This window comes from Rhinolophus hipposideros (assembly GCF_964194185.1).
Source record: "Rhinolophus hipposideros genome assembly, chromosome: 5".
In the NCBI taxonomy this organism is placed as follows: Eukaryota; Metazoa; Chordata; class Mammalia; order Chiroptera; family Rhinolophidae; genus Rhinolophus; species Rhinolophus hipposideros.
Genome location: NC_138051.1, coordinates 30,973,671 through 30,991,114, shown reverse-complemented (window position 1 = coordinate 30,991,114; position 17,444 = coordinate 30,973,671). Strand labels below are relative to the sequence as shown.

Genomic DNA, 17,444 nt, shown 5'->3' with positions numbered 1-17,444 from the left:
ACAGAAACTTTGCAGGCTAAAAGGGACTTGCCCAAGTATTCAAAGTGATGAAAAGCAAGAACAAACAACCAAGATTACTCTACCCAGCAAAGGTATCATTTAGAACCAAAGGACACATAAAGAGCTTCTCAGACAAAAAAAAAAGCTAAAGGAGTTCATCATCACCAAACCAGTATTACAAGAAATGTCAGAGGGATTTCTTAGAAGAAGAAAAATGAAGAGGAGGAGGAGGAAGAGGAAGTAGAGCAGGAAAAGGAGGAAGAGGAGAAGGAGAAGGAGGAGGAAAAAGAAAAAAGATAAAAAATATGAATAATAAAATGGCAATAACTACATATCTTCGAGTAATTACTTTCGATGTAAATGGATTAAATGCTTCAATCGAAAGACCTAGGGTGGCTGAATGGATAAGAAAACGAAACCCTTACATATATGTGTGCTATCTACAAGAGACTCACTTCAGATCAAAAGACACACAGAAACTGAAAGTAAAGGGATGGAAAAGGTATTTCATGAAAATGGATTTCAAAAAAACCTGGGGTTGCGATATTTATACCAAACAAAAGAGACTTTAAAACAAAGGCTATAACAAGAGACAAAGAAGTACTCAATAATCCCACTTCTGGTTATTTATCTGAAGAAACCCAAGTACTACTCCCAAGTGACATGTGCATCTATATATTCATTGCAGCATTATTTACAATAGTCAAGATATGGAGACAACCTGGATGTCCATCAATGAATGAATGGATAGAGAAGTGGTGGTACATATGTACAATGGAATATTACCCAACCATGAAAAAGAATGACATCTTGCCATCTGCAACAACATGGATGGACCTAGAGGGGCCTGAGTGGAATAAATCAGACAGACAAATGCTGTTTGATTTTATTTACATGTGGAATCTAAAGAACAAGATGAATAAACAAAGAAAACAGAAATAAACTATAGAGACAGAGAACATTTTGAGTGTTGCCAGATGGGAAGGAAGTTAGGGGGATGGGTGGAAAAGTAGAAAAAATTAAGAAGTACAAATTGGTAGTTACAAAATAGTCATGGGGATGTAAACTATAACATAAGGAGTACAGTCAATAATATTGTAATAACTGTATGGTGTCAGATGGGTACTAGATTTATTGGGGTGATCACCTCGTCAGTTAAATAAAAAATGTCTAATCACTATGTTGTACACCTAAGACTAATATAATATTGTATGTCAACTACAATTGAAAAATCAAAGAATATATTAAAGCCAAAAAAATCCTTTAAAAAATGTTTCTTTAGTCTTGCATGAGGACTTCTGTATTGGAAAGACCACCTGGACTGTAGTTGAAATTCTGCAGCTTTTACTTCTATGACCTCAGGCAAGTCACTTAAATTCTTTGACATTCAATTGCTTCATAAGTAAAATAAGAATATTGAGCCCATGTATATCACATGGCTAAGGATCAAATAAAAGTGTCTGTTCAGGTCTTATTATTTTTGCATCAATACCATTTGTTTCTCCTCTAATCTACTTTGTACTATGTAAATTGCTGCCTGGTTTTGGAAGTAGCCCATTCATAGCTAAGGGCTCCCCTTCAAAGAAATTAGAAAACAGCTAATCATCCCCAGCAGAAGACTTGGAAAATGTCACCATTTCTCTGCTGAGATCTCTTGCAAGTTGCAGGTTCTTCTCGTTGGTCTCTCTCTGTTTCTTCCTCTACTGGTTTTCTCTCTGCAGGGAGGCTATCTGAGCACATAACTTGAGTTCCCTACTTGACAAAATGCCTTTGACATATTGTAATCACAGAGCAGTTTCTCTAGTAAGTCCCAGATCATATTGTGTGTTGTGTGTATCAGAGGGCCCAGGTCTGAGATTGTTGGCTTTTGCAGGATTTGACACTCCTCCTCTTTCCCCTCTTTCCCTAGAAGCAGGAACAAGGCTGGAAAGACCTCTGTTCTCTTTCGCTCTCCTCTCTCTCTTACTGCTGACCATGATGAGCCTTGGCTTGATGAACTGGCCTGGACTGCTCCCAATTGCACCATAGCAGACAGCTCCCTATTGCCTGCCATCTCCTCTTATGTCCCCTTCTGTTCCTGGGCCCCAGGACTGCACCTTTTTGTATCATGCTCCAATGTTAAAGACCTGCTTCAGACCCGAAGAGCAGTGCCGGGGTATAGAGGCACTGAGTCCAGGGCACAGTTCCTATCCTACCAGCTGATGCCTTTGAAAGTTTCCCCACACTACAGCTTCTGAGACTGCAGCTGGGCATTATAAGAATTACATCTGGAACATTTCAAGGATTGGACCAGCTGCAGCACCTTTCCTTTAAGCATCATGCGCCCTGTTGTTGGAGTCTGTTTCTCTCTCCAGATACCCTGGAGCCCCTCAGATTCCTCAACACCCTTTCCTTCCATGGACACTGCCTGAATTATAGCCAGAACATCCCATTGCCCATCAGCCTTAGCTGTCTACCCCTGACATGCAGCTGTCTGAAAGAGCTACAGGAACTGCAAGGACTCTTCCCAAAACTTGTCCCTGATTCCTCTCCTACAACCAGCCCCAGCCCTTGGGCCCCTTTCCTAGAGGTGCTGGATCTGTCTGCCAACCTGCAGCTGAGTAGGCCAAGCTCTTGATGGCTTCCAGCTTCATTCCCTGAGATTGGATGACACCCCACTAGTGCATTAGACCTCCTAAGCTCAGAGCTGCTCCACTTGGACTGCCTCTCCCTTGTAGGAACACGTTCAGAAACACTGCCTGGGAATGACTGGCTACTTTGAGCTTCGTGCACTTAACCTTGGAAGGAACCAAATCCAGAACTTACAGGATGGGGATCTCCTAAGCTGCAGTTCCTTGGAACTCCTCAGCCTTCCCGCCAATGCACCAGTTACTTCTCTCCAGTTTCCTGAGTGCCCTGCCCCAGCTTCAGTGGTTCAATCTGTCAGAAAATAAGCTGGGCCCAACCTTGGTGTCCCAGAAAGGCTGGTCAGCTCAAATCTGAGAGTGCTAGCTTTGTCCCACAATGAACCATGCATTCTGCCCTGCAAGGCGTTCTCCTCTCTTCCTCAACTCCAGAGCTCCGGCTGAGTGGTAATATCTCCAACTTATTCAGTATGAGCCTGGAGGGACTGAGGTGGCTAAAGACCCTAGACTGTGTTGGAACCAAATTAAGATGCTACAGCCAAGTTGGCTCTCCTCTCTTCCTGCCCTCACCTCACTGAACCTCCTGGGCACCCATTTAGAGTGTATCACAGGCAGACAGCTCCAGGGTCCCCAGAATCTGAGTCATCTGCTACTGGGTTCTTCCAAGACATGGGAGATCTATCCTCCCTGCCCGGAAGTACGGGCAGCCACTTCCATGTTTAGGCAGCCACTCCCAGTGTTTAGGGTTCCCAGTGGAGAACACTTCTTGTTCTTGGAGAACCTTACCTTACAAACTACCTATATGTTGCTGTATCTGGACAACACCACAGTCCATTTCCCTTCCCTGCATCTTCTCTAGTGAGGCTGCAACCCCTACATCTTCTTTAGGCATCAATACTGGAGAGTCTTCCCGCAGCTTCCTCTCCTGGAGCACTTGAACTTTTCTGGTCTGATCCTGAGGGTACAGAAAATCTGCATCTGTTTGGGATGCCCAGGCTGTGAGTGCTGGAGCTGGGGGATTTGGACTTCCTCTGCGAGCCAAGATCAGTGAAGCTGGAGATGTTACTGAAGTAGCTGCCTCAGTTATAGGTGCTGGCAATGAGAGACCTGAACCTCAGGAGCCTTTCTGTCTCCTTCAGCTGCTGCTGCACAACTCCAAATGGGCCCTGGGGCTGGACAGCGACCTCCAGGGACTAATTCCCCAGATGCCTCAATATGCTTATTTCTCAGATATCACCTTCATCAGCTAGTGTGAAGCTCTTGGGTGGGGCCTTGGGTAACACAGTCCCCAAACACCTCTCTGTATGTGCTGGAGAATTCCGTCTGCAAGGCCAAAGCCTGGGATTACTTCAAGACGCCATAGCTCTTCTTCCTTTCTGGTCACTGCCCACATGATCCTGAGTTTCAGGGCTTTCTAACAAGCTTCACTCTGGTGTTCCTGCTGACCTTCCTTGCATTGCTTGACTGTCCTAAACGGCCCTGGCGTCACCACCTCCAGACCCCATTTCCTGTCTGGTGGTGGAAATTGGGTGGGCATCGCCCCAGAAGCCAGTTCCATGATGATGTCTTTGTATCCTATTGAGGGCAGGACCGAGCCTGGGTACTGGAAGAACTGGTTCCCACCTTGGTCAAGCCTCTTCTAGATGGCGAGGGTTTAAGGCTATGCCTGCCTGAGAGGGTCGTTGGAGTTGGGCAGGATAGAAAGGATGCTATGGCTACCAGCACGGAGAGCAGCACAGGCACCCTCTGTGTACTCACCTCCCAGGTCCTGGGAAGCTCCTGGTGCAACCTAGAATTAAGGCTTGCCACCTACCACTTGGTAGCCAAACCTGGGACTTCCGCTGCTTTTTCTGGAACCTATTGATCAGCAGCAGCTGCCCAGCTACCGCCACCTTGCCTGGTGGCTGCAGAAGGAGGACTATTTTGATTTATCCCAAGAGAGAGTTGAGTGGGATGCCTTCTGTGAGCAACTCCGGAAAAAGCTAAGGAAAGCCGTGCAAGAGAAAGGATTTGAGGCTGTGAAAGAGAGATTGGGCCATGCAGGAACAACTCCCAGACGGGGCCTGGGTGCTACCACATCACCGGAGGGCAGTCTGCAGGCAATGCTCATTTCAAGCCTACTTTCCGCACTAAAAATGACACGTGAAGAAACCAAATCTCAATGGGATAACATATTAGAAAACACATAGAAACAATATATTCATTGAAAAACAGTTCTAATATTTGTTAGTCCTCCCAACACAAGGCAACCCCTAAAAAAGTATACACAAAAATGTTTTCTAGAATTAAATCTGCATTTTTCATAATAAATTCATTCTGCCTGATGAAAGTAATATATTTACTTGTTTGGTGAAAAAATCACTGCTTTATTCTAGCAGAATGGGACAAGAATCACTGACGTATTTGTCGGCTTCCTGAAGCTACACTGAAACCACGTCAGCAATTCACCAAAGGTCCAAAACTTCAGAGTTTTCCGAACTCATGAGGTTCTCACAATGATAGTATTATGTGGGGGAGAACAAGAGTTTTAATCCTATATTACAGGTGGGAATCTAAGCACACAAAGATTAAGTGATTTACCACCCTGGCACAACTGTTATAAAGTTTGGATCTGGCCCTAGTTCCTCTGAGTTACAACCCAGTACTCTATGTTCTCCCCTCTCCTATCTTCAGTTGTCTCTAACCAATGACAACTTACCTTGCTACAAAGTTAAATTAGCCAAGCATGTAGGAAACGTCATCCCCTTCATGCAAATCTATCAAAGCAGTGTCACCAAATAAAACCTATGTGTGCTACTGCCATCTAGTGGTTATATCTTTGTTCCTTGCTCAGCCCAGAAATCGCCAGAACCACCTACACAATCCTTGCAGAACCATCTTTGGTCAAACTAAGGAGCCACTCAAATCTTAGCTTAAAGAGTGAAATAACTTCACACACTTTTTTTTTTCCAGGAAAAATGTCAATTTCTTCAATTAATGGAGTTGGACTATTTGTAATCTCAACATAACTTTGGGTCTTTGCTGACCAAGCTATAATCCAGAATTCCTTTTCTTCCTTGGTCTGCTGTCAGTCAATGACCCTTGGAAAATACAATTTATTTTTGTCAGTGTTGATGAAAATTTGAAGTTTTCATCAAGCTTAATATTTCCTGTTACATTGTTTTAATGTCATTGAAGTTACCTGGAGAGTTTATTTCTTTTCTTGACACATCTTAGATGTATATCATGGAATTTCAGGATTGAAAGAAATTTGCTTCTGATGCTTAAGTCCCCTGTACCACATTCACAGCCTGTATCTGATAAACATCCATGATATAATCTTCTAGAGCAGCTTGTTCCATCACTGGATAGGTTTCTGTATTAGAAAATTATTCTCCATATTGAATTACAATGTGTTTCCCTGTAACTTTTAACTATTATATTTAATTCTGTACTTTGGGGATTAAATGGGACAAATTGAATTGCTTTATTAAATGATCACCTGTAATGACGAGTGGTGAAAAGAAAAGGGAGGGACACATGCCAGAATGGCGTTAATTAATTAATTTATTTAATATAGCTAATCAATTTAGTTAGCAATATCCAATAGCAAAAGACAAAGGCAATGAATAGAATGTGCTAATGACAGAAAGCAAAGGCGGTTAAGACTAAACTATATACATTGATAACAATGTCATGTCAAAGGAGTACATATACATATAAGTTTAAGAGACCTCAACTATGTTTACTATTGATCAAAAATCACTTGGCCAAATACACAAATAACATTAATAAGGCATATTTAAAAGTAGTAATAAGCTTTATAGGATAGTAACTATTACAGTAGTTACCAAAAACTCACCAAACTGGGAGAGAACAGCACTGGAAAAGTCATAAATCAAAGCCTTGCCAGTTCAGTAGCTGAGAGAAACTTAGCCGTCTCTCACACCGCTGCTTGCTAGTTCCCAAGAATGCTGTTGTTGTTGGCATTGTTGTGGTTGTTGCTAGAAGACAAGGTGTCTTCTGATGTGGTAAGCTGCAAGCTTCACACAAGTTTTCTTGATGCTAACAGGGTCTCAAGAAGGCTAACCGTAGGGAACAACGCTGGAGAGGTCTGGAACCAGCCAGAGCTCATCAGGTTCATGGCTGGAAGTCAGGACATCTCCTGGTGTTGTAAGCTGCATGTTGCTGGAAATCTTCAAAATTTTAGAATGATGAAAAATCACCAATGACAAATGACCAAATGACAAAATAATTATTACACTGTCAACTGAGGTCTGACATATATTTTCTCAGATGTACCTTACAGCCAAGTTTATTGCTCCTGCCTCCCCTTCCTGGAATGGCCAGTTCTGGGAGGTTCCAGCAGTTACTGATATGAATGCTGGCCATCCACCCAAAGGGCCAATTCATCTGGATAAGCAACAAGGCCTGGTGATGTGCCTGTCACATCGTCCTGATATAACTTAGCTACTTCTTCACTTCATCTGCTGATGTGGGCAAAACAGACAGAAAGCAACATCATCTCGTATCTCACCTACTCGGGAGAATGAGACCAAAGGGGGAATTCTCTCAACCCCAATCATAGAATTTTTTTCACCCTAAGCTAACCATCACCTCACAGCACAGACAGAACAGTAGCTTCATCTCACATCTCCCCTACTCGAGAGAATGAGACCAAACATGAGAAAAGCAACCTCATCTCATGTCTCTCCTGCTAACGAAAATGAGACCAAGAAAGCAACATCATCTCATATCTTCCCTGCTCTGGAGAATGAGACCAAAGGGGGAATTTACTCAACCCCTGATCACAGCACAGAAATGACCTCACATGCAGGAATAGATAAAAGCTAATAGACAAAAGCTCACATCAACGAATGAAGGCAAATTTTCCTCAATATTTACCCTACACTTCGGCCTCAAAATTTGTATTCATTGGTAATAGGTGATCATTGTCACTCATATATGAGTAACATTCCAGCACACCTGATAAAACTGTAAACAACATAAAAAATTTACAAAAAGCTAACCATCACCTCAGATGTAGTCTCTCATGTGAGGGAACAAAGAACAAACCAAAAAGCTAAGTATCATCTCACATGCAGTCTCTAATGTGAGGGGGGAAAAAACAAACCAAGGGAACAAAAAACAAACTAAAAAGTTAACCATCACCTCACATGCAGTCTTTCATGTGAGAAAACAGAAAAAAATTTACATCAACCAATGAAGATAAATTTTCCTCAACATCTTTCCTACATCACCCTTCCTTTGTTCCAATAGTCTTTTATTCACCAATTTAAATATTCCCCATTCTTTTCACTGTTACTCATTTTCCATACTTCTCAGCCCCTCTAAATTTCTTTTCTCCAAATGCACTGCAGTTTGGCCATGTACTTCTTAAATTGTGAGACCCAGAACTTATGAAGGGCTCTATATCTGATCTGTACACTCAAACAGGATTAGATCATTCCCTCCATTTATATATTCTGAAGTCACATTACTAGTTGTGGCAATCATAATATTGATTTAAATGTTGAATTTACCTTTCTCTGGCTGAAGTGACATTAAAAGAACAAATTCACAGAACAAGTGAGGCAACAGTTTACAGTCAAGTACCAATGGAACAGTTGTTATAATCCCAAAATCCCAACATTACCACAGCATACTTGGAGCTGGTATATGTCTAGAACTGTGGAAAGAATGTAATAGACAGAGAAAACCTTGGTTTTGTAAATTATTTGCAATAACTAAACTCTATCTTTATATTCTTTGACTTTGCAGAACTCTTTGCCTTTACATTTTAATTCCTAAATCTAGTATTATCTCTTTTAGTAGGGAAACATAGCTGCATTACTATAAATATATACAGATGCTTCCGTACAGTTGATATTCTGATCCAAGGCTTAAGACCAACTTATTCTTTGGCTTAGATCTAGGCCGTATCATCTTTTTCTTTTTCCCTGGAGGTTGGACCAATTTAGAACACAGTTAAATAAATACTTTCTGAGATCTGGCCAAAACTTTCACATTGTTATTCCTAAATGAGGCCACTGGGAAAAGGTGAGTAGTCCAGGAGGGTCAGAAACAAACCTTGGCACATTTATTAAAAAGTGTATAGGTGCCTGGAGCTCAGTGGTAACCCCTGCCAGGTCTCCAAGATGGGCTGCTGAGCACAGGAGAGGCACAGCTCCAAATTTTTTATAATATCTTTTTGTTTTCCTCTACAAGTGTTACATTTTCTCCATGTAAAATGTAAATTAGGGTGGAAAAGGTGAAAGGGATTAAGTATAAATTTTATGTTATAAAAATTGTCATGGGGGATACAAAAAAGTACAGCATAGGGAATATAATAGTCAATAATATCATAATAACTATGTATGGGGCCAGATGACTACTAGAATTATCAGGGTGGTCACTTTCTCAGGTATATAAATGTCTAATCACTATGTTGTACACCTGAAACTAACATAATATTGCATATTAACTGTAATTGAAAAATAACTTTTAAAAATAAATAAATAAGAATAAAGTTGGTCTACCCCTGTAAAAACAAAATGTAGTTTAAAATAGCTTCCTCAGAATGAAAGTAGTTAGACTCTCAACTATACAGCACAGCTTCCAAAATCAGTGCTGGTCTAACTAAATGTTAGGTTATATGTATTTTATTAATAAATATATAGATGAATATATTTAATAAAAATAAGAATGCTTTAATTAAATTGAGATGTTAACGGAACCACAATGACAGCTTTATTCTATACCTTATTACTTAATCGGTCACATATACCAGATTTCGTGACCCTGAATAAGGGGCAGAAGAAAATAGCAGGCAATAAGAGAACATTTTTCTATTTAACTACATTGGCTAACCATAAAGGGAAAAATGTCAGTTACAGACCATAAGAACATTTTCTTTAAGAGGGAGAAATCTAAAATAGTTCACTAACTTATTTAAAAATAAGAGGGAGACATCACCAAAATGGCAGTGTGAGGTGAGCATCTGTAAATCTCCCCTGGAATTTACAACTAATCGAACAACTATAACTCCACAGAGAACTCCCTGCACAGCAGACAGGCAAGACCAGGAGGCCCACTACCGAATTTACCTAAAGGTGGGGGAATCACATGATTAGGGGAGGAGGAAAGGTTGAAGTGCAGAAACGGAGCCCAACGGGCACAGGATGCAGACCTAGCTCAGTGCTCTGAGCTCGCTGCATCCCAAAACAACTGCAGCTGCGGGAGAGGGAAGAACTCGGACTGCTAGGGCTCTGCTTATGGACCACAGGGCTGAGGGGGCAGCATATAACACGGCTGAACCCAACACTAACGGCAGAGCCCTCGGGGAAAAAACTGAGGGAAAAAGGCTGAAAATGGTGCTTTAAGCCCTCACTGCCGAGAGGTGAATGTAAGCCTTAGGCACAGAGACTAGCCGTCCCTTCCTACCCTCCTAGAGGTTGTCCCGCCCCCACATACCCCGTGCTAGAAGAGGAACAGTAGCAGTGTCAGATCAAAAGAACAGAATATTTGCTGTTCTGAGAACTGTGGACTGCAGACACAGATTCACAGCCCAACTAGTTCCGGCAAAGGGGAGGGAGCTGTGGAAGTGGGAACGACTATGGTGGTGGTCGCCGCCATTGCTCTGGGCCACCTCTCACAACTCACCCCGCCCCTGGCCCCACCTATCTGGGAGGATCCCTGCAGGAGTAAACAGAACTGCTGAAACATATGGGCTCTGAATCGGGTGCAGAAGGATCTTTGGAATTTCAAAAGCTCTCTGCATACACACATGGACACTGCGCCCTGTGACCCAGGTGAACTATTAACAGAGGAGAAGCCCGTCTCCCAGGGAATCCCCCAATTGTGTGAGAAGCTGGAATAGTGCAAAGAAAACATAGCACTACCACGTGACTGAGAAAAAAAGGCTGCGGACGGAGAGAAACTAAAACATTCTACCAACAAGTACTGGAAAACAAAAGAAAGACCACTTCCTATCAACCTGTTGCAGAAGCCACTCCTGTAGATGTCTAGGAAGAGAAATAATAAATCAATAATTGCCATGAATTACCAAGGCAACAAGACAGCTCAGAAAGAAAGTGAAACGTCTCCAGAAAAGGAACTTAAAGATATGGAAATATGTGACTTAAATGACAGAGAATTCAAGATTGCAGTTCTGAAAAAACTCAACGAGATGCAAGGTAACACAGAAAGGCAGTTTAAGGAACTCAGAGACTCAATCAAAGAACAACATGAGCATTTTACGAAAGAGATTGAAATTTTAAAAAAGAACCAAATAGAATTTCTGGAGATTAGAACTCAATAGAAGAAATTAAGAATGAAATACCCAGCTTGAATCCTAGAGTTGACCAGATGGAGAAAAGAATCAGTGACATCGAAGATAGAAACCTGGAAATGACACGGATAAAAGAAGAAAGAGACGTGAGACTTAAAAGAAATGAAAGAACTCTACAAGAACTTTCTGACTATATCAGAAAGAGCAATATAAGAATACTGGGCATACCAGAAGGAGAAAAAAGAGAGAAAGGAACAAAAAATATATTCAAAAAAATTGTCGATGAGAACTTCCCAAACGTGTGGACAGAACTGGATCCTCGAATCCAAGAAGCAAATAGAACACCTAATTACCTCAATCCCAACAGGCCTTCTCCAAGGCACATTGTATTGAAGCTGTCTAAAATCAACGACAAAGAAAGAATCCTCAAGGCAGCCAGGGAAAAGAAGATGGTAACCTACAAAGGAAAGCTCATTAGATGATCATCAGATTTTTCAGCAGAAAGTCTACAAGCCAAGTATTTAAAGAGATAAATTATGAGCCAGGAATAATACATCCAGCAAAGATATCTTTTAGATATGAAGGAGGACTAAAGACCTTGCCAGACATACAGAAGCTGAAGGAATTTTCTAATACACAACATGCACTGCAAGAAATACTAAAGGAGGCAATTCGACCACCAACAGGGACAATTTGTGGCAACCAAAACATGGAAAGGAGGAAAGTAAAAGCCTGAACCGGAATATGGGAATAGAGAAAGTAGGAGTGCTGAAGAAAATGGAATACTCTAAATATCAAACTTTCTTTTACAGAAACTTAAGGATAACCACTCAAAAAAATTCAAAACTGAAATGTATACTGTAATAAAAGAAGAAACAGAGGGAAACATCATAGAATACCACCACACATACATAATAGACAACAACAAAAAGGCAAAGAAACAATGGAGTCACAGCCTTACCAGAAAACTAAAGAGAGAATGACGGGAAATCCTCACATATCAAATCTCCCTAAATGTAGATGGATTAAACTCACCAATAAAACGGCACAGAGTAGCAGATTGGATCTGCTAAAAACTAAACTAAACTAAAAAACTAAACCCAAACATATGCTGTCTCCAAGAGGCACATCTCAGCTACAAGGACAAGCATAGACTCAAAGTGAAAGGGTGGAACTTGACACTCCAAGTAAATGGTACCCCGAGAAAATCAGGTGTAGCCATAATGATATCAGATGAAACAGACTTTAGGGTGAAAAAGGTAACAAGAGACAAAGAGGGAAATTTCATAATGGTAAAGGGAACTATACAACAGAAAGACATAACAGTCATCAATATTTATGCCCCCAACCAGTGAGCACCGAAATATACCAAGCAACTACTAACAGAACTAAAGGGAGAAATTGACCAAAACACAATTATACTAGGGGTCTTAAAACATCATTGACAGCTATGGACAGATCATCCAAACAGAAATAAATAACAAAATAGCAGTCCTAAATGATACGTTAGATGAAATGGGCATAATTGACATATATAGAGCACTTCATCCTAAAACATCAGACTATACATTCTTTTCTAGTGTACATGGATCATTCTCAAGTATAGACCATATGTTGGAACATAAAATCAGCCTCAGCAAATCTAAGAAGATTGAAATCATACCAAGCACATTCTCTGATCACAAGGCTTTGAAATTAGATATCAACTGCAAAAAGAAAGCAGGAAAAAACACAAATACAGAGATTAAACAACATACTTTTAAAGAACGACTGGGTCAAAGAAGAAATTAGAGGAAAGTCAAAAGATACATAGAAACAAATGACAATGAAAATACATCCTACCAAAATTTTTGGGATGCGGCGAAAGCAGTTTTAAGAGGGAAATTTATATCATTACAGGCCTATCTCAAGAAACAAGAAAAATCCCAAATAAATAACCTTTTGTTACACCTTAAAAAACTAGAAAAAGAAGAACAAGTGAAACCCAAGGTCAGCAGAAGAAAGGAAATAACAAAAATCAGAGCAGAACTAAATGAAATAGAGAACAAAAAGATAATAGAAAAAATTAATGTGACAAAGAGCTGCTTCTTTGAAAAGATTAACAAAATTGACAAACCCTTGTCTAGACTCACTAAGAAGAGAGAAGACACTAATTAACAAAACCATAATGAAAAAGGGTAAGTTATCACGGACACCACAGAAATACAAAGGATCACCCAAGAATACTATGAAGGACTATATGCCACCAAATTCAATAACTTAAAAGAAATGGACAAGTTCTTAGAAACATATAGCCTTCCTAGGCTGAACCATGAAGAACTGGAAAATCTAAACAGACCGATCACCAGTAACGAAAGTGAATCAGTCATCCAAAACCTTCCCAAAAGCAAAAGTCCAGGAACCAGATGGCTTCACTAGTGAATTCTACCAAACCTTCAAACAGGATCTAATACCAATCCTGCTCAAACTCTTCCAAAACATTGAAGAAGAGTCAGTACTCCCTAACTCATTTTATGAGGCCAACATTACCCTGATACCAAAGCCTGGTAAGGACAACACAAAAAAAGAAAACTACAGACCAATATCTCTGATGAATACAGATGCAAAAATCCTAAACAAAATTCTAGCAAATCGAATACAACAATGCATTAAAAAGATTATTCACCACGACCAAGTGGGGTTCATCCCTGGGGCACAAGGATAGTTCAACATCCGCAAATCCATCAATGTGATACATCACATAAACAAAATAAAGGACAAAATCATATGATTATATCAATTGATGCAGAAAAAGAATTTGACAAGATACAACATTCATTTATGATTAAAACACTTAATAAAATCGGAAAATAGAAGGAAAATACCTTAACATAATAAAGGCCATATATGACAAACCCTCAGCTAATCTCATAAGCAATGGTGAAAAACTGAAGCCCTTTGCTCTACGTTCAGGAACACGACAGGGCTTCCTCTATCACCTCTGCTATTCAACATAGTGTTGGAAGTCCTTGCCAGAGCAATCAGGCAAGAGAAAGAAATAAAAGGAATCCAAATAGGGAATAAAGAAGTTAAATTGTCACTCTTTGCAGATGACATGACGCTATATATAGAAAACCCTAAAGACTCCACCAGAAAGCTATTAGAAACAATCAACGAATACAGTAAAGTTGCCGGCCACAAAATCAATGTACAAAAGTCCATTGCATTCCTATATACTAACAATGAAATCTCAGAAAAAGAAATACAAAAAGCAATTCTCTTTGCAATTGCAGCAAAAAGAATAAAATACCTAGAAATAAACTTAACCAAGGATATGAAAGACCTATATGCTGAAAAACTATAAGACATTTTTAAAAGAAATTGAAGAAGACACAAAGAAATGGAAATACATTCCGTGCTCATGGATTGGAAGAATCAACATAGTTAAAATGGCCATAGTACCCAAAGCAATATACAGATTTAATGCAATTCCCATCAAATCCCAATGGCATTTTTTTAAATAAGTAGAACAAAAAGTCATACAATTTGTTTGGAACTACAAAAGACCCTGAGTAGCCAAAGCAATCTTAAGAAAAAAGAACAATACTTGAGGTATCACACTCTCTGACTTTAGCTTGTACTACAGGGCTACAATAATCAAAACAGCATGGCATTGGCAAAAAACAGACACATAGACCAATGGAATAGAATTGAGAACCCAGAAATAAAACCACATAAATATGGACAGATAATTTTTGACAAAGAAGCTAAAAACATACAATGGAGGAAAGACAGCCTCTTCAATAAATGGTGCTGGCAGAATTGGATCGCCATGTGCAAAAGAATGAAACTGGACTGTTATCTGTCACCATGTACCAAAATTAATTCAAAACGGATCAAAGACTTAAGCATAAGACCTGACACAATAAACTGCATTGAAGAAAAAATAGGTACTAAACTTATGGACCTTGGGTTCAAAGAACATTTTATGAATTTGACTCCAAAGGCAAGGGAAGTAAAAGCTAAAATAAACAAATGGGTCTATATGAAACTTAAAAGCTTCTGCACAGCAAAAGAAACCATCGACAAAATAAAGAGGCAACCTAATGCATGGGAGAAGATTTTTGCAAACAGTTCCTCCGATAAAGGGCTAATATCCAAAATATACAAGGAACTCATGAAACTCAACAACAACAAAAAAAACAGCCCCATTGAAAAATGGGCAAATGAACTGAAGAGACATTTCTTCAAAGAGGACATACAAATGGCAAATAGACATACCAAAAAATGCTCAACATCACTAATCATCAGAGAAATGCAAATAAAAACCACAATGAGATATCACCTCACCCCAGTCAGAATGGCTATCATCAACAAGACAAATAGTAACAAGTGTTGGAGAGGCTGTGGATAAAAAGGAACCCTCATACACTGTTGGTGTGACTGCAGACTGGTGTAGCTGCTATGGAAAGCAGTGTGGAGGTTCCTCAAAAAATTACGAATAGAATTACCATATGACCCAACAATCCCTCTCCTGGGTATCTACCCAAAAAATTTGAAAACATTTATACATAAAGACACGTGTGCTCCGATGTTCATTGCAGCTTTGTTTACGGTGGCCAAGACATGGAAACAACCAAAATGTCCTTCGATAGATGAATGGATAAAGAAGTTGTGATGTATATACACAATGGAATACTATTCGGCTGTAAGAAAAGATGATATAGGAACATTTGAGACAACATGGATGGATCGTGAGCATATAATGCTAAGCGAAATAAATCAGACAGAAAAAGAAGAAAACCATATGATTTCACTGATATGTGGTTTATAAACCAAAAACAACAAAAGAACAAGACAAACAAATGAGAAACCAAAACTCATAGACACAGACAATAGTTTAGTGGATACAAGAGGGTAAGGGGGGTGAGAGTAAGGGGGATCAAATATATGGTGATGGAAGGAGAACTGACTCTGGGTGGTGAACACACAATGGGATTTATAGATGATGTAATACAGAATTGTACACCTGAAATCTATGTAATTTTACTAACAATTGTCACCCCAATAAATTAAAAAAACTAAGAGGAAATAATTATAAAGCCAATCAATAAAAATATTTAAAGATATGGAAAATTAGATATAGAAACAGACTGAGAGAGAAGACAGCAAAAAACAGTGTGTGTACGCACACACGCACACACCCTTCGAGCATGATTATAACTTAGCAACAATCAGAAAGCAGAGAGCACAAAGGGGAGTGCATAAAAGGATCATAATGAAAGAGGATGTGATTTAGGGAGAGAGGTAGCTTCGATGGGCTTGTCTTGAGTAGGCTCCTATCATGGATAGCCTCCCATTTACTTGGACGGGTGGTGTACCCCCATAACAAATAAAGTCCTTGTTGCCTGTCTCTTGTTTTTAGCACACTGGAGAATCCAGTCTTTGCATTATCTTTTATTTTTTGTCCTGACTTCAAGCAGTTGTTTTCTTAATTGACTACTCTTAGGCCATGTGCACTGATTCATACAACAATATTAAATGAGCACCTATAATATAGTGGACACTGTCCTAGATTCTGGGAATACGCCAATAAGCAAAATAATGTCCTCCTCTTATTTTTAGGTGGTTGAGACAGAAAATACATACTATGTATATAAAACAATAACACGTAGTGCTATGTGCTTTGAAGAAAGCTAAAGCAGGATTGGGACACAGAGTAGCAAAGATGGGCTAAATTAGGGAAGGCCTCCCTCTGAGTCTCTGATTTTCACCAGAAATCTGAATGAAGTAAATTAAGGCACGTGAATATTAGTGAGGGGAGAGAGGGACATTCTGGGCCTTGATACAGTCCACACTTGACATATTGGCTGGCTTGAGTGGAGTTAGTGGAAGGAAGAGTGGTAGGAAATGAGGAAGTCCTTATTGGCCTTATAGGCTGTGGTAAGGTATTTGTGTGTGTTTTGCGTGATTTTTGTGTGATTTGTGTGTGTTTAAAAGACTGAGAGCAAATATTTGATATGATCAGATTTCTAAAACTACCAGTCTAGCTACACTGTGGGTAATAATAATCTCTAAACATAAAAAAAACGGAAATAGTTTTTCCAACATTCCCAATATTATGTGGAAAGAAATACCATCTGAAACTATGTGTGTGATATTATTAAAGATTACAATTGTAAACAAACTCTTGCTTGGTGGCGATGCATTCTTGCAATGTTTTCTTCTATTTACACAGAGCTTCAACAGTACAATTGTTTAAACCTCCGTATATCCTTATATAGATTTGGCCCAAGTTGGTGTTTCTGAACTAGTTTGAAAGCCTCTGAATGGCAAGACAGCATCTATCTTGTTTCATGTAGTGCTGAGGACACAAAACATAGGCATGTGTTTGATGGACCAGGACGGGAGTGGTGATTGCAATGGTAAGGCTGTAATAAGCACCCACATACCCCAGTTCCTTATGTTCTTGAGTATCACACTGAAACAAAGAACAGTAACAATCTTCATGTAATCTAAAACTGTGCTGCTAAATGAATTATAAAGAAATTCAGAGAACATTTTAATGAGAA

General features: G+C 39.7%; 1 pseudogene across 1 annotated transcript; it reads left to right on the top strand.

The window, feature by feature from the left end:
• The first annotated feature begins 1,764 nt into the window (after positions 1–1,764).
• Positions 1,765–4,813, top strand: LOC308497856 (toll-like receptor 11; annotated as a pseudogene). The gene has a single exon. The product of its transcript is annotated as a toll-like receptor 11 (transcript).
• Positions 4,814–17,444: the final 12,631 nt, after the last annotated feature.